The following is a 24,128-nucleotide window of genomic DNA, read 5'->3' on the forward strand; positions in this document are numbered from 1 at the left end:
AAAGACTGAATCTCAGAGACTCTCTTCGCTGAGGATATGGCTACCAAAAAAGATGTCATTAGGGACAATTCTTTGACTGAAAGTGATCTGTCCAGTTGAGAGAAGAAGTCGAGAACTAAGGGTAAATCCCACTTGGGGAATCTGGGTTTCCTCTGTGGTCTAAGTCTAATTGCTCCTTTAAAAAATTGCTGAACCAAAGGATGTTTAGCCCAAGATATTCCAGAAAAGGCTGAAATTGCCGAGACTTGCACACGAAGAGCGCTGACAGATAGGGGAATGTCTAGTCCGGACTGTAAGAAACTCAGAACATCCTGAACCGTCAAATTACCATCGGAGCAAGACCTGGAAGATAAGTGATTTGTGAATCTAGACCAAATCCTCTCATACACCTGGTTGGTACTTTTCCTTCTAGCACTCATGAGAGTAGGGATGGCCTCCTTTGGACAACCCAGAGCCTCTAACCTTCCCCTCTCAAAAACCAGACCCTCAGACATAGATGGGCCGGGCAGGGATGGAGCTTCGAGCCCTGGGACAGAAGATCGGATCTGAGAGGTAAGGGAATCGGATCCCTGACACTGAGGAGCATTAGAAGCGGAAACCATGGCCTGTTGGGCCAATAAGGTATTACAGCTATCACCTCTACTGCTTCTGATTTGAGTCTCCGCAGGAACTGTAGAATAATAGGAGTTGGAGGAAAGGCGTAGGCTTTGTTGAACCACCATCGATCCGTCAGAGCATCCACTCCGTAGGCCTGAGGATCCCGAAACCTGGAATAGTATCTTGCCAGTTTCTTGTTGCAAGGGGAGGCAAATAGGTCGACCTCTGGGACGAACCACAATGTTAGAATCCACCTGAAAACTTCTACGTGAAGGGACCATTCGTTGTTGTCCAGACTGACTCGAGACAGAAAGTCCGCCTGGACATTCTGTGTTCCTGGAACATAAGTTGCTGTAATGTTGACCAGGTTCTTCTGAGCCCAAGACATGATTGGCTCTACCTCCTGAAGAAGGGAGAGACTCCGAGTACCTCCTTGTCTCCTTATATATGCCACTGCTGTTGTGTTGTCTAGTCTGAGTAGGACCGAGGTTCCTGAGACCAGATGACGAAAGGCCAGGAGTGCCTGAAAGGCTGCCCTCAATTCTAGAATATTCGACACCGTCCCCCTGGAAGGGAAGTCCCAGGTGCCTTGTGCTACTTCCGACAAACAGTGGGCGCCCCAGCCCCTGTTGCTGGCATCCGAAGTTATTGTTATCCACGAGATGGGGAGAATGGAATGACAATTGAATAGGTTCACCTTCTGAAGCCACCAGGGCAGAGAGATTCTCATTGAAGATGTGATCCGGATAGGTTGAGTCTTGTCGCCTAGCCATTGGTGAAGAAAACCTTTTTGAAACGGTCTCATCTTCCATTGGGCCCACTTCACCATCGGAATCGTTGCCACCATGGTGCCAATAATTCTCAAGCACTGAAGAGCCGGAAGATGGGAGGCTGAGAGGGCCGGACGGATTCTGTCCCGAATTACCACTACTTTCTCCTCGGGTAATGAGATGGTACCCCTCACTGTGTTGAAGAGTGCGCCTAGGAATACCAGAGACTGGGAAGGAATTAACTGACTCTTTTCTAGATTCAGGATCCAACCGAATTCTTGAAGAGTGGAGATGACCTGCTCCTTGTGCACTAACAGACGGTCTCTGTCCTGGGCTAGCAGCAGAAGATCGTCTAAATAGTGGTGAAGACGAATTCCCTTGGTTCTCAATAGAGCCACTACGGCCAACAACACTTTTGAAAACACTCGGGGGGATGTTGAAAGTCCGAACGGGAGACAAACGAACTGGAGATGTAGTTTTCCTACTGAAAATCGCAGAAACTGCTGAAAATCTTCTGCCACAGGGACATGAAAGTACGCGTCCTTTAGATCTATTGAAATCATCCAGTCGCCTGACTGGACTGACTGTTGTATTGTCGTCAAGGTTTCCATCTTGAACCTTTCCTTTCTGATAAAATGATTCAGATGTGTAAGGTCTATGACTGGTCTCCAAGAACCGTTTTTCTTTTGGACCATAAAAAGAGGAGAATAAATTCCTCTCCCTCGTTGATCGTCTGGCACGGGTACGGCAGCGCCTTGAGCCAATAAAGATTTCACGTAGGCCAACAAGATCTGCCTTTTTTCTTCTGAGGCTGGAAGGGAGGTGGGAACAAACTTTAGTCTTGGGGACCTGCTGAAGGTCCAAGAATGGCCTGAAGAGACCGTTCTGACGGTCCAGAAGTCCTTGATTGAGGCCGCCCAGACATGCCGAAAATGTAGAAGACGAGCCCCCACCTGGCCTATCTGAGCGGGCCCAATCTCAAAAAGATTTGGTTGGTTCCCTCTCTCCTGTCGCACTGCTCTTGGCAGATTTCTTGAAGGATGACTGCCTTGATTTCCATGATCTAGAATATTCCCGACCCGGTCTATAGCTACGGGCCTCCCTGGCTTGCTCCTGATACTGTTTTTTAGGAAAAAATCTCTTCTGGCTTTTTAGACGTCTGTCCTGAGGAAGAAACCCCGATTTACCACCAGTGGCCCGGGATATGGCGCTATCCAATTTATTCCCAAAAAGGGAAGAACCTTCAAAAGGGATACGGCACCACACCTGTTTTGAAGCTGGATCAGCCAGCCAGGGACGGAGCCATAGGGCCCGCTTTGCGGTTACAGCCGAAAGCATAACCCGGGACACTAGGCGGATGATGTCAATCGAAGCCTCCCCCAGAAAAGCCGAAGCAAGCCGTAACTCCTGAATAGGAGAACTTTTAGCGACTTCCTCCGAAATGTTTCTGAGGGTATCATCCACACCGTCCGTCCAGACTTCCATGGCTTTGGACATTGCCGCTAAAGCCAATGCTGGCTTGCATGCCATACCGGTAGTGAGGTAGACTCTCTTTAAATCGGAATCAATCCGTCTATCTAAAGCATCCTTAAATGAAACTGTATCCTCCAAAGGAAGGGTCACGTGTTTTACTAGTCTCATCACCGCTGCATCCACAAGAGGAGCCGATTCCAGATGCTTGACCTCATCCTCCTTAAAGGGATATAACCTTAGGACTTTTGAGAGCATACTATTCTTTTTCTCCACTTTACTCCATTCATCCGTGATGACCTCACCAAGTTCAGACAGAAATGGAAAGTTAAGACGCTCCCTTTTAAGTTGCTTAAAATACTTCCTTTGCTTGGAAGGATTAGCCACCTCATCTTCCCAGTTCAAAGCCTCTCTGATGGCCTTCACCAAGGGGGAAAGTAAAGCAAAATCAAAACCCACACAGGGACTATCTTCCTCAGATTCACTGTCTGAAGCAGCAGCTGAATGATGGCTGGTTAAAGAGGATTCCCAGAGCTCTTGAGCATGCGACTCCCTGACTGGTGACTGAGGTGACTCTGATTGAGGCACAGGGGTCTGATTGGCCCTGATCCCCTTGAGGGACTCCTTCACCACTTTTTCCACAAGGGATCTTAGTTGCTGGTCCGTACCCCCTCTCTCACTAGAGGCTTTGGAAAAGCAGAGGTCACACAGGGATTTTCCAATGGGAACTTGTGATCTGCATCCCCAGCAAGAGTTGATAACTGAGTGGCTGGAATGAGCCCTGGAGGAGCGAGATCGATCCTCGCTACGGCGCCCAGATCTAGAGGGTGAGCCGTGATGCTTAGACTTGGAATATGAGTGCCGGTGGTAAGATTTAGAAGAATCGCTTCCTCTGTGCGTTGAGCTGCGTTGCTGTTCTGATCTAGATGGGCTAAGACAGAGATAGAAGAGACATACAGATAAGGAAAGATAACAGACTGACTAATACCGGACCCCTCCCCCCCCCCTTACTTCCCCCCCAGACAGTACCTATTATGAGAGGACTGGCCACATACAGGCGGAGGTGAATCCGTATCTCTAAGGGTCTCCATAACTGCTGCAAAGACATATAAGTAAGGCTGAGGATGCTATAAACACACACACATGCCCACCCCCATCTTCCCAGAAGGCCACCTACCTCCACAGCAGAGAACCTGGACAAGGGGAAGTCACGAAATAACCTGCAAGCATTCCCAAGGCTTGCAGGCTATATCCCATGTTTAAATAAGGCGCCTTAATGACGTCATCACCGCGTCCCGTGCGCCGCTACCGCGCATGCGCGAATAGCGTCACTTTGCCGCTATCGCGCATGCGCGAACCAAGCCTCGATCCTGAGTCGTACTCGCGCATGCGCAGAACGAACGTATTAACGAAAACCAGGAAGTGAGCGACGGCTGGAACGCAGGCTAATCCGACCGCAATGTCTAAACCCATATACCTATACACAGGAAAAAATGAACAGAAAAGAAGGGAAGAAGGCAAAGAACAAACACAAACTGCTGCCATGAAAAAAGAGGAACAATCTTACCGCTCCCACACGAACGTCTCCAGGCCGAAGGTAAGCACAATACATACCGGACTTCTTAGGGCACAATAGGTCACCTGCTATTTAGCTGGGCTATCCGACCAAATGCGCAGCCTGCCTGCCAGTGGCTAGGCTCCTGGCTTTCCTCCAGCGCTTATATGCAACTGCCCACTCCATACCCCGCTAGTAGCTAGGGCTTAACGGAGATATGCGACAACTTCGTCCACAGTCGCTTTTCGGCCAAACCAACGACGGAACCGTGTGGGAGCAATCTTCAGGTAGAAAGACCATACGTCTGGTCCTACGGAGGAGGACAAAAAAAGAACACGGCCATGGGCAGGGAGCAAAGATTTATGGGAGTAGTGTCCTATAGGGTAGTGGAGGCGGGACTTAACCCACACGTTGCTGCCATGGAGTCTGTCAGGAAAAGACTATACAACCACTTGAAGGAGAAAAAATAACGCATACGAACCACATGCAAAAATACATTAAAAAGGTGTGTTAAAAAAACGCAAAACATACCGGAAAACCACATCAACCGAAACCACATAGATGTGAACCTTGTCTTAGTCAAATAGGAACCTTGAAATTTCCTATTTGACTAATGCAACAGGAAGTTAAAAGGAAACTCCCAAAGTAAGTGAGATTCCTTCTAGAACAGGTGTCCCAATGGATGATTTCCTTTCACCTTTTGATTTGGAGACACCTCTAAAATTTTGAATTTCCATTAATTTTGTTTCTCAGTGACAATGGTCACAAGTACAAACAGAGGGGTGAATCAATACTTAATTTAATTTGAAAAAATAAGATAAAACGAAAAGTGCATTTTACAAATATTGTAGTGATAGATTAATTTGAAAACTATATTTTTACATGCAGCTAGTGAACACTCCGCCAAGAACAGAGTGATGGCTTCAACCAGTCAACAGTCTGATGTCAGGTGCTCCTCTGCTAGCAAAAGAGCTAGCAGAAGATAGCGGAGGAGTCCGACGTGAAGACCCCCAAAGACGGAAGAAGACCCCCGGAGCTGTGCAATAAATTTTAACCCTTGTGTGTTGTGTTTTTTTTTTTTTACATTTTTTTCACAGGTGAATGGGTAGGGGTACATTGTACCCCATACTCATTCACATAGGGTGGGGGGCCAGGATCCGGGGGCCCCCTTATTAAAGGGGGCTCACAGATTCCGATAAGCCCCCCACCTGCAGACCCCAACAACCAACGGCCAGGGTTGTCGGGAAGAGGCTCTTGTCCTCATCAACATGGGGACAAGATGCTTTGGGGTTCCCCAAGGCACCCCCCATGTTGAGGGCACGCGGCCTGGTATGGCTCAGGAGGGGGGGCGCTCGCTCATCCCCACCCCCTTTCCTGGCCGGCCGAGTAGCGTGCTCGGATAAGGGTCTGGTATGGATCTGGGGGGACCCCCACGCCATTTTTTTCAGCGTAGGGGGTTCCCCTTAAAATCCATGCCAGACCTAAGGGCCTGGTATGCTCTCGGAGGGGGAACCCACGCCAATTTTTTTAAATAAATTTGCCGTGGAGTTCCCTCTTGAGAGCTGATAATTCCGTCAGAGTCGCCACCGTATAGACGGAGATTCAACTTGGAGGCGACCTCCATTGAAATCAATGGGTATCAGTCACCTACAAGTCGGATTGAAGTAGTACAGGAACCTTTTCTGAAGTCGGAGCGACTTCAGTAGTGTGCATTAAGATGGCTCTCATTCACTTACATTGATTTTTACATGTTGTCTGACCTGAGGCGACTAGGGGCGACCTGAAGTCGGATCTGAGTCGCCCCTGTGTGAACCGGCTCTAAGGGAACCATGAATGCCAACATGTACCGTGACATATTGAAGCAGAGTAGGATCCCCTCACTTCAGAGACTGGGCCACAGGGCAGTATTCCAACATTAAAACGATCCCAAACACACCTCCAAGACGACCACTGCCTTGCTAAAGAAGCTGAGGGTAAAGGTGATGGACTGGCCAAGCTTGTCTCCAGACCTAAACCCTATTTTGCATTTGTGGGGCATCCTCAAACAGAAGGTGGAGGGGCGCAAGGTCTCTAACATCCACCAGCTCCGTGATGTCATCATGAAGGAGTGGAAGGGGACTCCAGTGGCAACCTGTGAAGCTCTGGTGAACTCCATGCCCAAGAGGGTTAAGGCAGTGCTGGAAAATATTGACACATTGGGCCCAATTTGGACATTTTTACTTAGGGGTGTACTCACACTTGTTGCCAGCGGTTTAGACATTAATGCCTGTGTTTTGAGTTATTTTGAGGGGACAGCAAATTTATACGGTTATACAAGCTGTACACTCACTACTTTACATTGCAGCAAATTGTCATTTCTTCAGTATTGTCACATGAAAAGATAATAAGATATTTCCAAAAACATTTGTGAGATACTGTATATCCTCGAAGATCAGTTCATAATTTCCCTATGTCTTACCCAAGACTTTAAAGACTATTCCTTTCTCTCAAGTCATTTCTTCAGTATTGTCACATGAAAAGATAATAAGATATTTCCAAAAACATTTGTGAGATACTGTATATCCTCGAAGATCAGTTCATAATTTCCCTATGTCTTACCCAAGACTTTAAAGACTATTCCTTTCTCTCAAGACCTTTGCAATCTTTTTTTGCAAAACATACTGATGGCATTGGTTACAGAAGGATTTCTAAACTTCTGAATGTTCCAGTGAGCACTGCTGGGGCCATAATCTGGAAGTGGAAAGAACATCAGTTCACCATAAACTAACCACAAACCAGGTGCTCCTCACAAGATTTAATGATGGAGGACTCAAAAGAATTATTAGAAAAGTTGTCCAAGAGCCAAGGGCCACTTGTGGAGAGCTTCAAAAAGACCTGGAATTAGCGGTACAATTGTAATGAACTCAACCGGCATGGCAGGTATGCACTCTCAGCACGCAAAATTCCATTGTGGAAGACAAAGCATGTTGAAGCTCATTTAAAGTTTGCTGCACAACATTTAGACAAGCCTGTGAAATACTGGGAGAAGCGTGGTCAGATGAGACCAAAATTCAACTCTTTGGATGCCATAATACACATTTGGAGGTCAAATGGCACTGCACATCGCCCCAAAAACACCATACCTACAGTGATGTTTGGAGGTGGGAACATCATGATGTGGGGTTTTCAGCATACAGTACTGGCAAACTTCATGTCATTGAAGGAAGGGGGAATGAAAAAAATGTACCAAGACATTCTTGACAAAAATTTGCTGCCATCTACCAGGATGATGAAGATGAAACAAGGGTGGACATTTCAGCAAGACATCAACAAAACACAAAGCAAAAGAAACTCTCAACTGGTTTCAAAGAAAATAGAGCTGCTAGAATGGCCCAGCCAATCACCTGACTTGAATCCAATAGAAGATCTATGTAAATAACTAGAGATCAGAGTTCATAGAACAGGCCCACAGAACCTTCAAGATTTGAAGACTGTGTGGAAGAATGGGTCAAAATCACACCTGAGCAACGCATGCGACCAGTTTTTCTATATAGGACGTGTCTTGAAGCTGTTATTATCAATAAAGGATTATGTAAGTTAGCGTGTTCAATATTTTTCCAGTGTCATTCTATTTTATTACACATACCTTAATTTCTGAACTCATTTGTTTTGGTTTCTTTGTATGTTTGGATTGCATGGGTTGTTACAGACATGTTTTGAAAAATTAATGTCAATAGCACCTCTAGAAATATACTTTCCTAGAAAAATGGTGATGTGTTCAATTCTTAGGGCCGGTTCACACAGCGAGGCGCGCCGAGGCGTCTCCGACTTACCTCGCCGCGACCTGCGGGGAGCTCAGCGGCGACTTGCAGAGGACTTCTGTATAGAAGTCAATGCAAGTCGCCCCCGAAGTCGCCCCGAAGTAGTACAGGAACCTTTTTTCTGAGTCGGAGCGACTCGAGTCGCTCCTCTCAGAACGGTTCCATTGTACAGAACGGGGGCGACTTGCGGGAGCGAGGCGAGGCGAGCCGTGTCGCCTCGCCTCGCCTCGCTGTGTGAACCGGCCCTTATTTAACCCGCTGTATATTTCTATTTTTTTTTATTTATTTGAAGATATGTATATTTAGTCATTGTTATTACTTTTTATATAGCGTAGCTCTGGAATGTATTTAGGGTCCGTTCACACAGGGGCAACACGACTTGTAGGCGACTTGAGTGAGGCAACTTGGACACGACTTGAGTTTAGATCACAGCGCGACTTGGGACGACTTCAACACGACTTGTGATGACTTCAACCTGACTTGGGACGACTTACAAGTCGCCCCAGGCCAGGCGACTTTTGCCGTGGCCAAGCAGAGAATGAGCTCAAGGGGGAACTCCACGCCAAATTTCTGAAAAAAATTTGGCGTGGGTTCCCCCTCCGAGAGCATACCAGGCCCTTAGGTCTGGTATGGATTCCAAGGGGAACCCCCTACGCCGAAAAAACGGCGCGGGGGTCCCCCCAGATCCACACCAGACCCTTATCCGAGCACGCTACCCGGCCGGCCAGGAAAGGGGGTGGGGACGAGCGGGCGGCCCCCCCTCCTGAGCCGTACCAGGCCGCGTGCCCTCAACATGGGGGGGTGCCTTGGGGGAGGGGGGCGTGCGGCCCCCCACCCCAAAGCACCTTGTTCCCATGTCGATGAGGACAAGGGCCTCTTCCCGACAACCCTGGCCGTTGGTTGTCGGGGTCTGCGGGCGGGGGGCTTATCGGAATCCGGGAGCCCCCTTTAATAAGGGGGCCCCCGGATACCGGCCCCCCACCCTATGTGAATGAGTATGGGGTACAATGTACCCCTACCCATTCACCTGTGAAAAAAAGTACAAAAAAAACAACACAGGGAAAAAATATTTTATTGCACAGCTCCAGGGGTCTTCCGTCTTCGGGGGTCTTCTCGCCGGACTCCTCCACTATCTTCTTGTAGCTCTTTTGGGGCCGGCGGCGAGGAAGAAAGCCGGACTCCTCCGCTAGCAAAAGAGCTACAAGAAGATAGCGGAGGAGTCCGGCGAGAAGACCCCCGGAGCTGTGCAATAAAATATTTTTTCCCTGTGTTGTGTTTTTTTGTACTTTTTTTCACAGGTGAATGGGTAGGGGTACATTGTACCCCATACTCATTCACATAGGGTGGGGGGCCGGTATCCGGGGGCCCCTTATTAAAGGGGCTCCCGGATTCCGATAAGCCCCCCGCCCGCAGACCCCGACAACCAACGGCCAGGGTTGTCGGGAAGAGGCCCTTGTCCTCATCGACATGGGGACAAGGTGCTTTGGGGTGGGGGGGCCGCACGCCCACCCCTCCCCCAAGGCACCCCCCCATGTTGAGGGCACGTGGCCTGGTACGGCTCAGGAGGGGGGGCCGCCCGCTCGTCCCCACCCCCTTTCCTGGCCGGCCGGGTAGCGTGCTCGGATAAGGGTCTGGTGTGGATCTGGGGGGACCCCCGCGCCGTTTTTTCGGCGTAGGGGGTTCCCCTTGGAATCCATACCAGACCTAAGGGCCTGGTATGCTCTCGGAGGGGGAACCCACGCCAAATTTTTTTCAGAAATTTGGCGTGGAGTTCCCCCTTGAGCTCATTCTCTGCTTGGCCACGGCAAAAGTCGCCTGGCCTGGGGCGACTTGTAAGTCGTCCCAAGTCAGGTTGAAGTCATCACAAGTCGTGTTGAAGTCGTCCCAAGTCGGGCTGTGATCTAAACTCAAGTCGTGTCCAAGTTGCCTCACTCAAGTCGCCTACAAGTCGTGTTGCCCCTGTGTGAACGGACCCTTAGCATAAGCTCTCTTGTGGCTCTGTGAAATCAGTACACCCTGATCAATGTTTTTTTCCTCCCTTAAAGCTTGAGATGTGGAAGGCATTCCAGTGTTCCTCAATGCTCTGGACTCCCCTAAGCTGATGTGGTAGGTTGACATGGTAAGACTTTTTTCAAACACCCCTTGGGCTCTGCCAGATAGACAGGATCTTCTGTTCCAAGGATCAAGCTGCCATGCTACTTCATGTTCTTTGGCTTTAATAGCATGGCTGTATAAAGTCAGGTTCTGAGGCATGAGTCTGTGATTTTTATGATGCCAAAAGTTAGGAGTTTGCCTTTGTGCAAGGTCCTTGGACATGGAAGACATAATTAATTTCATGGGAGTCTCATTGTTTCCACCCCAGGAGTTACTCTGTGGGAAAAATCCTCTTCTTCTGCAGATGGGTGTAGTTGGGTTTCTGCAGTTCTATTTTTTTTTTTTATTATTCCTTGGCTTTTCACTCTTTGAATAAAACTGTGTACAGAGGGTCTCCCAAGTAGCTCTCCACGGGTTCTGAATCTGGTTCTCTGCATTTCAAAAACTGCAAATTAAAACCCATTAGGGACATTACCCTCTACTCATATCCACAAGGTAGTTTTCCGTGTAGCTATCCCCTTAGCAAGGCAAGTGCTGGAACTTATGGTGGCCTTGTCTTGAAAGGAACCCTTTCTGGTTTTGCACAGGGCCAAGGTGATGTTGAGGTCTAGGACTTTCCACTTACCTAAGCTAGTTTCTGCCTTTCACCTCAACCAGTACATTATTCTGCTCTCCCGCTGTCTGGCCCCTGTTTACGAAAAGGAAAATTCCAAATGTGGTTTGGGCTTTTGTGAGTCTATATAGTGATTAATGAACTCATGTTACATGATGGAAGTGTACATTTATGGAAGTGAATGTACAGTATTCTTTCTTGAGTATAGGAGATTAGAGGGGGTATAGGATCAACATGTATAATACATTAGAGGTCCATATGATGAACTTGTTGTAGTTATTCACTTTTAAGGTCATCACAGAGGGGGTGCTCTTTATATCTGAAGGAAAAGAGATTTGACCTCCAAATATGGAAAGGTTTCGTCACAGTAAGAGCTATAAAACGTGGAATAGAATCCTACAAGAGCTGGTTTTGACCAGCTTAGTAGATTGTTTTAAGAAAGGCCTGGATTCTTTTTCATAAATGCACAGACTATGACTGGATGATATTTATAAGCAAGGTTGAATATTAGATTGCCTCTTGGAGGATCAGGAAGGAATTTTTCCCCTGCTGGAGCAAATTGGTTCTTGATTTTTTTTTTGCCTTCCTCTGGATCAACTGTGGGTATAGAATTGTGTATAGGGAGGTTATGGACTTTTTTTTTTTTTCAACCAGACTACAGTGGTGTGAAAAAGTGTTTGCCCCCTTCCTCATTTCCTGTTCCTTTGCATGTTTGTCACACTTAAGTGTTTCGGAACATCAAACCAATTTAAACAATAGTCAAGGACAACACAAGTAAACACAAAATGCAATTTGTAAATGAAGGTGTTTATTATTAAAGGTGAAAAAAAATCCAAACCATCATGGCCCTGTGTGAAAAAGTGATTGCCCCCCTTGTTAAAACATACTATAACTGTGGTTGTCCACACCTGAGTTCAATTTCTCTAGCCACACCCAGGCCTGGTTATTGCCACACCTGTTCACAATCAAGGCATCACTTAAATAGGAGCTGCTTGACACAGTAAGGTCCACCAGAAGATCCTTAAAAGCTACACATCATGCCGAGACCCAAAGAAATTCAGGAACAATTGAGAAAGAAAGTAATTGAGATCTATCAGTCTGGAAAGGGTTATAAAGCCATTTCCAAAGCTTTGGGAATCCAGCGAACCACAGTGAGAGCCATTATCCACAAATGGCGAAGACATGGAACAGTGGTGAACCTTCCCAGGAGTGGCCGGCCGCCCGAAATTACCCAAAGAGCGCAGCGACGACTCATCCAAGAGGTCACAAAAGACCCCACAACAACGTCCAAGGAACTGCAGGCCTCACTTGCCTCAGTTAAGGTCAGCGTTCATGCCTCCACCATCAGGAAAAGACTGGGCAAAAATGGCCTGCATGGCAGAGTTCCAAGGAGAAAACCACTGCTGAGCAAAAAGAACATCAAAGCTCGTCTCAATTTCTCCACAACACATCTTGATGATCCCCAAGACTTTTGGGACAACATTCTGTGGACCGATGAGACAAAAGTGGAACTCTTTGGAAGGTGTGTGTCCAAGTATATCTGGCGTAGAAGGAACACTGCATTTCATAAAAAGAACATTATACCAACAGTAAAATATGGTGGTGGTAGTGTGATGGTCTGGGGCTGTTTTGCTGCTTCAGGACCTGGAAGACTTGCCGTGATAAAAGGAACTATGAATTCTGCTGTCTACCAAGAGATCCTGAAGGAGAATGTCCGACCATCTGTTCGTGTACTCAAGCTGAAACGAACTTGGGTTCTGCAGCAGGACAATGATCCTAAACACACCAGCAAGTCCACCACCGAATGGCTGAAGAAAAACAAAATGAAGACTTTGGAGTGGCCTAGCCAAAGTCCTGACCTGAATCCTATTGAGATGTTGTGGTATGACCTTAAAAAGGCCGTTCCTGCTCGAAAACCCTCTAATGTAACTGAATTAGGACAATTCTGCAAAGATGAGTGGGCCAAAATTCCTCCAGGACGCTGTAAAAGCCTCATTGCACGTTATCGCAAACGCTTGGTTGCAGTTGTTGCTGTTAAGGGTGGCCCAACCAGTTATTAGGTTTAGGGGGCAATCACTTTTTCACACAGGGCCATGATGGTTTGGATTTTTTTTCACCTTTAATAATAAACACCTTCATTTACAAATTGCATTTTGTGTTTACTTGTGTTGTCCTTGACTATTGTTTAAATTGGTTTGATGTTCCGAAACACTTAAGTGTGACAAACATGTAAAGGAACAGGAAATGAGGAAGGGGGCAAACACTTTTTCACACCACTGTATGTAACTATGTGAGAATTCCCCATCATCTTCTATGACGCACTCTACTAGATCTGAGTGCTTCTTAGGCTTTGGCTGCTACCTAAATTCTACCAGGTGGCTGGTTCATCTCCATCTAAAGCCAGATTTTTGCCTGGGGTCCTGCAGTTGGCTACTTGAGCTGCAGGTAGTCTCACGTTCCCTGTTGCTTTGGCCTGTTAGCATTTGTTTTCGGTGTTGCTATGAACCTGAGGCATGCTGGTAGTAGGAGGGATTATCCTGGGTTGACCTACAATCCTCCTATAGGCAGCAGTATAGCTTAAAGGTTTAAATACTTCCTGTGCACCTCAAATTCAAAATAACGTTTTTCTTTTCTTTCTTTTTTTTACTGGGAGTAGCATAATTTTTCAAATAATAATTTTTGTAATTTGTAAGTGATTATTTGCAATGTGTACAAAAACATTTATGGTAAAGGAGAAAAGCAGAATAAAATATATGGAATACACTGAAATAACTCGATATTGACAAGACTTACAGCAGTGTAGATAAGACTTTATTTGTATTCACAAGATAGAGCTCACACGTACAAGTAAATAACAACACCTTAAAACTGACATGTAAATGCTTCATACTGAAGAATATTTTTATATCTGAAAATTATAAAGCACTTCCTGAATTTCTGTTAAATATATTTCTTTAGTGAAAGAGATACTCGTTTCTATTTACAAATGAATAATCCTTACAATACATCAAATGAATATGAAGGAATTTTAAAATTAAAGCTTAAAGTTCACTTGCATTGTGGTGCATATGTTAAAAAAATATTCATATTATATTTATATATATTTTTTTAAATATACTACTGAACAAAAGTTTTAGGCAGGTGTGAAGGCATGCTGTAAAGTAAGAATGCTTTCAAAAATATTTGTTTTGACCAATTTACAAGATGCAAAGTGAGCGAATAGAAAAAAAATCTAAATCGATATTTGGTGTGACTACCCTTTGGCTTCAAACCAGCATCACATAATCTGGTTCATGATTAACCAATTACAGTATATCAAGCAGGTGCTAATGATCATCAATTTCATATAGAAGTTGAAACACTGTCATTAAAAGAGAAGTATTTTTTTTTTTCAGTTTTATACTTACCTAGGTGGTGCTGCATCTGTCCCGCAGCGCCTATACACTGAGAATCGAGCGATCGAACACTGCCGATCGCTTGGTTCTGACAGCTTCCTGAGAGGAGAGCTGCTGACTGTCAATCAGTAGCTCTCCGCTCTGCCTCCTCCTCGCTTATCACAGCACTGAACTGTGGAGGGGAAGGGAGCGGCCAGCTCAGGCTCTCAGCAGCTCACAGAGTCTGAGCCGGGTGTTAGTGCAGGTACTTGTCGGAACCTGACTTCCATTGTCGTGATGACTCGGTGCCTGGACTGACTTCTGTGACATCAGCAGAAAGTGGACTTCAGCCCACTCTCTTCTGAAAACAGGTTCTAGTTTTGGCTGTACTTCTCCTTTAAGTGAAACAGAAACAGCTGGGCAACTTAAAACTGGGTGAGGAACAGCCAAACTCTGCTACTATGGTGAGGTTGTGGAAGACTTGTTACCTTTAACAGGTCATATGCCATGGCAAGACTGAAGATTTGCAGCCAAAAAGCCATACTTCTGACGTGGAAACAAGGCTAAGCAACTCAACTATGCACGAAAAAATAGGAACCAGAGTACACAAAAATGGCAGCATGTGCTCTGAACAAAGGAGTCAAAATTTGAAAAAGTTGGCTGTAGCAGGAGGCAGTTTGCCAAAGAGCGGTACAATAATGAGTGTCTGCAGGCAACAGTGAAGCATGGTGGAGGTTCCTTACAAATTTGGGGCTGCATTTCTGCAAATTGAGTTGAAAAGTGTCACCATTGCAGAGAAATACAGGCAGATTCTTCAAAATCATACCATACCATCAGGGGGGTGCATGATTGGGCCAGAAATGTATTCTGCAGCAAGACAATGATCCTAGTCAGTTTATATCAGTATAAAAAAAGAACTAGGAGTCCTGGATTGGCCCACAGGGGCCTGATCTTATCATAATCGCATCTGTCTGGGATTACATGAAGAGACAGAAGAAGGCATCCTACATCCACAGAAGATCTGTCGTTGGTTCTCCAAGATGTTTGGAAAAAAACACTTCCATTTCTGAAAACATTCTTAATCTTACATTATTTTTAAACACCTGCCTAAAACATTTGCACAGTAGTGTATGTTTAGTGAAATATACTGCCACACATCTAAAAGATTGAAAAATCCAAATGTGGCAAGTTCTCAGGTTACCCACTTCCTGCAGCCCCCACAAAAGGGACTTTTCTCTCTGCTGGATATCTTGGGCTTTATTCACATGGGTGGCTGCTAGCAAGAATCAGTGATTCTTGCCTGGAGAGAAATTAGCTGCATGCGTACAGCTGCGGCTAGATTTGTACCCTGTACTAACCACTGGCTGTTCGCATTTAAAACAGCTGTAAACCTCAGACATGAAAAATGAATAAAGCACATCCCTCTGTAGTATACCTGAATCCAAAGCACTGAGCATGCTTTCTCTCTGATCCCCCCACTGTCTGCATAAGTCACTGAAAATACTTTTGCCCCGTACACACGATCGGAAATTTTCAAAAGGTCCGATGCGTGTATGCTCCATCTGACTTTTGCTGGCGGAATTTTGGCCAGAAAAAGATTGAGAGCAGGTTCTCAATTTTTCAGTCGGCAAAAGTTCCGATCAGAAATTCTGATCGTCTGTACAAATTTTGACGCAAAAAATTCCTACGCATGTTCAGAAACAATTCGACACATGCTCCGAAGCATTGAACTTCATTTTCTCAGCTCATCATAGTGTTGTACATCACCACATTCTTGACGATCTAAAGTTCAGAGAACTTGTGTGTATGCAAGACAGCTTGCGCGGAATCCCATCGGAAAAAACATCAGAGCTTTTTCCGACCAAAATTCCGATCGTGTGTACGGGGCATTATTCGACACCTCAACCTCCTGAGAGACAGGAAAAATAAACCTAAACCTCACTAAACGCAAAACCCATTGCCAGCAATGGGTCTCTTCATATGAGAGCATTGCTCTGAGTCCAGAGCCTGAATATTTGCAAAATGAACAGGTTTACTATAGTGGTAAGTTGGTCAGAAACATTGGTTGCAAGTCATACTTACCTATTCCTTTAACGTTACAATCTGTACATTAAAATAGAGCAATTAAATCATTTTTCATTGCCTTAAAAAAAGTGTAACTGAAGACAAAACTTTTTTTTCAATTTTGTATAGAGTGCAGAAGGATTAGAACACCTATCAATTTGTATTTCTGTCTGTGCCCCCATTAAGGAGATTCACCCTCTTGCTTTGTCCTGTTTACCTGTTGAAAGTAAAAGAAAACCCCAAATTTAGGGTTGTCCCCAGAAATGTAATAGAGGGGAAATCTTCCCATGGGGACACTAGTTCTGGTGACCTGGGGTTCCCCAAGGAATTCCCTTAATTTGCAGGGATTTTTGATCTCTCACTTCCTGTTTGGCTATGGGATAGGAAGTCACGGGAGATCTCCTCAATGGGACACAGATGGTGAAAAAAAATCTGACGAGTTATAACCCTCCCTTACTCTATCCAAAATGAACAAAATAAAGTTATTCCCATAGTTCTACTTTAATTAACTAAACACAACCCTATTAGCTAAGATACCAGGTTGCTTAACCACTTAAGGACCGCCAACCGCATATATACTGCGGCAAGGCGGCCCAATTTCGTGAAACGACGTACCTGTACGTCTTCTCCTGCACGAGACACTACGTGCACACAGATGTGCTGGTCCAGCGGCCGCAATGTCCGCCGGCCACCTGCGATCGCTCCTCAGAGAGGCAGAACAGGGATCTGCCTGTGTAAACAAAGCAGATCCCCGTTCTGACAGGGAAGTACAGAGAGATTCTGTTCCAAGTGATCAGGAACAGTGATTTCTCTGTACTCCCAGTCAGTCCACTCCCCCCACAGTTAGAAAGCACCACCATAGGATACACTTAACCCCTTGATCGCCCCCTAGTGTCAACCCCAGCCCTGCTAGCGTCATTTATACATAGATTAGTGCATATTTTTAGCACTGATTACAGTAATATCACTGGTCCCTAAAAAGTGTCAAAAGTGTCAGATTTGCACACCGCAATGTTGCAGTCTCGCTAAAAAGCACTGATCACTGCCATTACTAGTAAAAAAAAATGTATATATATATATATATTATAAAAAATGCCATAAATATATCCCCTATTTTATAGATGCTATAACTTTTGCGCAAACCAATCAATATACGCTTACTTAGATTTCACCCAAAATATATAGCCGTATATATTGGCCTAAACTGATGAATAAATGTGTTTTGTTACATTTTTATTGGATATGTATTATAGCAAAAAGTAAAAAATTGTTGCTCTTTTTTTTGTTTATAGCGCATAAAATAAAAACCAGAGGTGATCAAATAGCACCAAATGAAAGCTGTATTTGTGGGAAAAGAAAAGAAAAGGACATCAATTTAAGTACAGCTTGCATGACCACGCAATTGTCAGTTAAAGTAACGCAGTGCCATGTCGCAAAACATGGCCTGGTCTTTAAGGGGTAAATCCTCCTGGGGCTGAAGTGGTTGACTCTACTTCATAAAAAAAATAAAAATAAAAAATAAAAATAAGCCAGGCTGTGAAAAGATAAAAAATAAATAAAAAAATAATATTTGTTTAGCTGCTGCTGGTATCCAACACTTCCAGGTCTGTCCAATGCGCCTGGTTCATCTCTGCCCACTCTGGTGCCACTGCCAAGCCACTATAGGAGACAGCAATACCATGCTGAATGAAACTACAATGTGAAGGGAAAGACCAGGCAGGTGGCACACTCAGAAGTGCTGGATCCCAGTGGAAGCTGTTTCTCTGCAAGAGATCAAAGATGGGGGTCACAGACAGGCAGGTATTCTTCTTTTATAGACTGGCTCGTGTCATTTTGTTTGATGTAGCAACAGGGTCACCTTAAAGCCCATTTCCAGCAAATACTTTTTTTTGCTGTCTGTCACAATTGGATCGAGTTTCCCTCTGATCAACAGAAGAACTGAAAAGAAATCTCTTAAAATGGGACACAGAAAGTAATAAAAACCTGGCAGAGGTCTTTGGCCATTCTATGAAAACTAAAAAGAGTTTGGGGTACATTTCCACTACTTTGTAAATGAATGGGTAAACACTTGATTACGTAGGAGGCTCTTTCAAAACCCTATAAGCAGGTCTCTAGGCTCTTGATAAGATGATGCTTTATAACACACAGCATAGCTTTTTTTTTAGGACAGTAAAGCCTGGTACACACGGTAAACTGCTCATAAGAAGGTCTTTGTACTAACAACTCAGTGTTAGTACATCAATCTCCCTGCTGTGCTATTAGATTTTCAGTGGGATTAATAAAGTACAGCTTTATTTACCCTGGATTGCAAGCAGAATTTGTTTCAGAAACATGCTTGTAATCCAAAGCACTCGTACTGTATATCAATGCGAATTTCCCCATGAGAAATAATGGAAACTTAGATGATTTGTTCCAAAACCATTTATTCATCCTTCAGTTTGTAGACCATATAAAAAGATTATAGCAATATGATAGGTTGTGCAACCATAAAATGTCCATCTACAAATAGAAGCCTCCACAAGGGGATTAGAAGCAAAATCCAGCAGGTGCCTCAGAGTATAAAAGAGAAGAGAGGCGTCTCTAAATGTAGTAATATGGTTACATTTAATGAAGGTACAACATTTAGCAAATCACATGGTTGAGGATTAAAAAAGGCACATGTAAGTATGCAGGCATCTGGGGTAAAGCTGTCCACATAGACCATCCTCTGCACCTCCGGCTCTCACCGATGTCAGTCTACAATTGTGAGGACTACCCTGTAGTACAGCGATCTGAAAGCGAGGCCTGAATCGCTCGTGGAGCGCAGGGTGGAAGGGATGACACAGATGGTGGTGTGGAGGATGGTCTATGTGGACAGCTTTACCTCAGACGCCTGCATACTTAGATGTGCCTGGATCTTGGCCGGTTCCTGTTGACTTGGCCAAGCATCAAACTGTCTTAACAGAGAACATAATAAAATAACAGAGAAAATAATAAACATCGCAGATACAGGATCAGATTTACTCCCAAAGTCATTGTACCATGCAAATGTTTATATTTACTATCTTTGAAGGGTGGTATCTTTAACCACTTGCTGACCGGCTCACGCTGATATACGGTGGCAGAGTGGCACTGCTGCACGAAACGCCGTATGCCGGCACGTGTATGCCCACTGCATGGCGAGGGACTCGATGCGCGTGACACAAGAGCCAGAACAGGGATTTGTGTGTGTAAACACACAAATCCCTGTTCTGACAGGGGAGGAGAGACAGAGCGTGTGTTCCTACTAAGTAGGAACAGCGATCTGGCTCTTCCTCTAGTCCCATCCCCTCACAGTTAGAACATACATGAGGAAACACACTTGACTCCTTGATCACTCCCCCCTAGTGATAACCTCTTCCCTCCCAGTGATATTTACACAGTAATCAGTGCATTTTATAGCACTGATCGCTGTATGAATGTCAGTGGTCCCAAAAGTGTCCGATCTGTCCACTCCAAAGTCGCAGTCCCACTAAAAATCGCAGATCGCTAACATTATTAGTAATAAAAAAAATTATAATAAAAATGCCATAAATCTATTCGTTATTTTGTAGATGCTAAAACTTCTGCGCAAACTGATGAATATACGCTTATTGCATTTTTTTTTTTTTTTACCAAAAACATGTAGGAGAATACATATTGGCCCAAACTGATGACGAAATTTGTTTTTACATTTTGGGGGGGGGGGGGGGATATTTATTGAAGCAAGAATTAAAAATTATTGTGTTTTGTTTTTTTTCAAAATTCATGCTCTTTTTTTGTTTATAGCACAAAAAATAAAAACCGCAGAGATGAGCAAATACCACTAAAAGAAAGCTCTATTTGTGGGGGGGGAGTCGTCAATTTTTTTTGGGTACAACATCGCATGAACGTGCAATTGTCAGTTAAAGTGAAGCAGGGCGCTATAGCAAAAAAAAAAAGTCTGGTCATTAAAGGGGCAAATCCTTCCGGGGCTGAAGTAGTTAAGGCGACAGTCTGATTACACAATTACAGAAGTACTGTGCGGTGCACTAGGACCCGTCTCCACTGAGTACCCAAGTCACACACTGCAACTGTTCAAAGCTAAAGCAAATGGTTGCCTTTCTGAACTATGGAAGCTTAACAACAAATCTTATAATTCAATGGATGGGCATCATCAATAATAAAAAATAGCTTTCTAGTAAGAGATTTGTATAAAAACAATATAAGAACGTTTTTCTTCTATGGCTACTGCAGAATGGTCTATACCAGCCTAGACTTATGACATGCTCATTTCACTTATGTTTTCCAAAGGCTCAGAAAATAAACATATTAATACAATAAAATCAGAAACTGTATAAAAATATCACTTTACAGACTGAAGACAAAATTGCACCATAAATTAAATGTTGATTTCCTATTTCAAAATAAGTCACATCCCTGTATGAAATCATGAATGTGTCACCGTTTTGATACAAGTAGATTATATTTAATAAACACATATTAAATGCAATACGAAATAAACGGTTTAATATTCTTCAACCTAAACACACTATGCTAAATATCTACTTCAAAAGTATCCTAAAAAAGAACATGTTGCTAAAGACTTAGATTGTAAACATCAGCAAGTTAAATATACAGAATGTTACAGTTAAAAACAAAGCATGCAATGCTGTCAGGAAAAATGCACTTCATCAGTATCAATAAAAAGAGAAGTCCAGGAAGCACAGCTCTCTAGACTGGGGTTTGGAGGTGAAGTGAAAATGCCTTTGTGATCCCAATATAGAGCTCCTGGCACCTCTGTCCCCTACTTCTGTTGTCCTGTGTGGCCGACAACTAATTCTAGGCCTGCACAGATCGGGCAGCAGGGGTAAATGTGATAAATATGTGGAGCTCTAGATGTAGAGTGCTATGCTACCTGGATAGTAGTGCAAAAAAGCAACAATGATGTGCATAGTGCAGCAACCAATTCTCAGATTCACAAGAGAAAAAAATAATAATAATAATTTAGGTCAGTTGATGTGGTTTACTGCAATCTGCGCTATTTGCTTTATTGAATAAGCCTCTATAATGTAGTGTAAGAGAATACTCATTCTTCTATGCTGGAAGACCTGCACTTGGTCCTTTAAGCTATTGTTACTGGCACAACTCAATGAACAAGAACAGTGACATTTTTACTGCAAGTGCCCAATAGATCAAAAAAACTGAAGCTAGAGCTAGGCAGATTAGTAACACATCTATGGGTTCATATAACACCACATTGCAAAGAGCAATGAAGTGCAGTCATCTACAGTTACCAGCCGCCATATCGAATGACAGGTCATTTCTGATTTGTGACCATGAGAGGGCGCACTTTGCACACTGATTTTTTTGTATTCTTAAAGGATCTAGTTTCTAGTATATCTGCACAGGGATATAGTTGTTAGGCCTATTCTATAGATGGTGTATTGATGAAATGTTTTTGTAAGTGTTCATACAATCCAAGGGTAATGAATACAAGCCCTGTGCCCTTGTACCCATCCCTACTGTACTAACCTCAGGGGGTATTCAGCAGTCAGTGCCCACGCAGACAGTGCAGCAATTTGGGGATTTCAAATTCCCAAAGCACTTCTGGGATGCATCTGAGCAATTTCTGATTGGTCAGCACCGGTACAGACCATCACTCTGATCTGTTTCAGCAGTGCTGCAGTAAGAGGAGGAAGATGTGACCCGGGATTTCAAATCCCTGTACCGCTACACTAGCTTACACCTACAGAGGTAAGCACTGTGAGGAGCAGGGGGTGGGGAGGGTATACTTTGTTAGTTCACCTTTTTATTTTTTCTGAAAGGTGAAATAACCGTTCAAGATAAATAAATCTTCAAATGCTTCAGAGTCCTACATATTAAAACTACGGAAGGGAATAAAATCGGGCTGTCCTTCGCAACCAGTTAGACATCTGCTGGGTTGTTTTTTTTTTTACCTCTACCAGAAGAATGACTTAGTTGCTATGTTTACGCTTTAAAAACTTATGGCTAATAGAAAAGTTATTACTTTTTATGTTTACTGATGGGTCCCACATACAGATTATAATCAGTTCCAGTTGAGTAACTCAGAACTTAGAATTCAAATTGAAGGCTCTCGGAAAAAATAAGATGCACAAAGAAAGCCACGTATTGCCATAGGAATGAGTTCAGAAATCCAAGCTGCTACAAGCACTTAAACCAATACAGAATTCAATTTATACAAGATTGTAATCAGTAGCAGCTGGGGTATATATAGTATGGCTACAAGTATATTGCAATCATTGTTAATTCAAATTATTGCAGTGGCATTTTTACCAAACCAAAACCAGGAAGCACACAGGGTTGGCCACTCTATGCCAACAATGTACTTATGTAACATATGCATCGATCAGTGCATTATAAAACACTTAAGGCTTTATTTAGTAACATGTGCAAAAACCTTTAGGGGGGTAGTCCACAGCAACCAATCACAGAACAGCTTTTTACTTGTGTAACTACAATATACTGGAGCAAATCTGGTATCTGGATGCCATGGTTTACGCTTTATAGTTACTCCATGTTTTGAGCTTCATACTCATTTTGTTTCCATCTATGTTTATTGCCATAAAATAATAAAGCTCATTTTACAACTCAATCCTGAATGCTTTCTCTGAGTAAGCCATATTGGGAAATATATTTTTAGAACCAAAAAGGAAGGCAGGTAAAAATATCTACGTAGGAAAATAGAGCCTATTCTCTTTCCAAATATGAAAGCAACCACTTCTTAGAAAAAAAAAAATTAAAGAAGGTCTAATTTTTGATCATTTTATGAACATTTAGCATTTAGTAAAACTCAGGCAACTGTGATTTTTTTCATCATTAAAAGAAAAAAGAAATTCCTATAATATTCACATGAAGGCATAAAAGGTGTTTATACGCTAACCTAGTTCTGTGTATTATGAGCATTTTGGATACTTTAAGCAGTATATACCAGCCTACTGTACTGCTTATTTTAGCCCTACCTACCTCAACTACACTAGACATATGAAGTGATTGTCAGAGCTTCCCATGATCCTGTAGTATTAGGGTTAAGGATAGCGGTCAAGGCTGCAATGATTCAAACTAAAATTGTATTGTAACAATAATACTCATGCTTCATGAGACCCTACAACTGGTGTAGCCAAAACCCAACTTACAGCTAAACAATGCTTACGTTTTGCATCTGCTGAACAAAGCTGTGCCATTAAAGCTCTTATAGAAAAGCTCTCATAGAAGATATTCATTTTAAATTAGCACACAGAGGCAGTAAATTGTTTCTCTAAGTCAACACTCATACATTACAGTGAGACAGGTGGAACAAGATCAAGCTGACATCATGGGTGATTTTTTGACAGACACTGAAAGCCGTGTTGCACAGTTACTTGCGCTGACCTGTGATGTTTTGACCTCATACACTGGACATTTGTAACGTCTATAGTAATAGATGATTAAAAAAAAAAAAAAAAAAAGAAGACAAATCCATAAACTTCTGGAGGACAGCAATCTTCTTCATTTAACATCCAAGTAACAAAATGTTCCACAAAAGTCCTTTCAGTACGGAACCATCTGGGCTGGGATCATAGGAATAATCTGCACAGAACCAGTGAAGCTTTGAAGACCTCTCAGCGTTTGATTACAACCTGTTCATAAGCTCCAGCGCCGACCCTAATGTAGGAAAAATAAACCAACACGACATTTGGTGATATGTAAAGGAGGACTCCAGTAGGAAACTTTACTTTATAACAAGCCCATGGGCAGGAATTTCTGATAAATCTGAAGTTCCTTCAATGCAAG

General features: G+C 43.7%; 1 protein-coding gene across 3 annotated transcripts in view; it reads right to left on the reverse strand.

The window, feature by feature from the left end:
- Positions 1 to 18,740: 18,740 nt before the first annotated feature.
- EEIG2 (EEIG family member 2) overlaps positions 18,741 to 24,128 on the reverse strand; it is a 65,524-nt gene continuing 60,136 nt past the window's right edge. For all 3 annotated transcript variants that reach the window (XM_077452768.1, XM_077452767.1, XM_077452769.1), the window contains one exon: positions 18,741 to 23,999. The gene's annotated coding sequence lies outside the window, so the exon portion shown is untranslated. The remainder of the gene's footprint in view (positions 24,000 to 24,128) is intronic.

The sequence above is a fragment of the Lithobates pipiens genome, unplaced genomic scaffold, assembly GCF_037356315.1.
Source record: "Lithobates pipiens isolate NorthernLeopardFrog02 unplaced genomic scaffold, aLitPip1_a1.2 Scaffold_23, whole genome shotgun sequence".
Taxonomy (NCBI): Eukaryota; Metazoa; Chordata; class Amphibia; order Anura; family Ranidae; genus Lithobates; species Lithobates pipiens.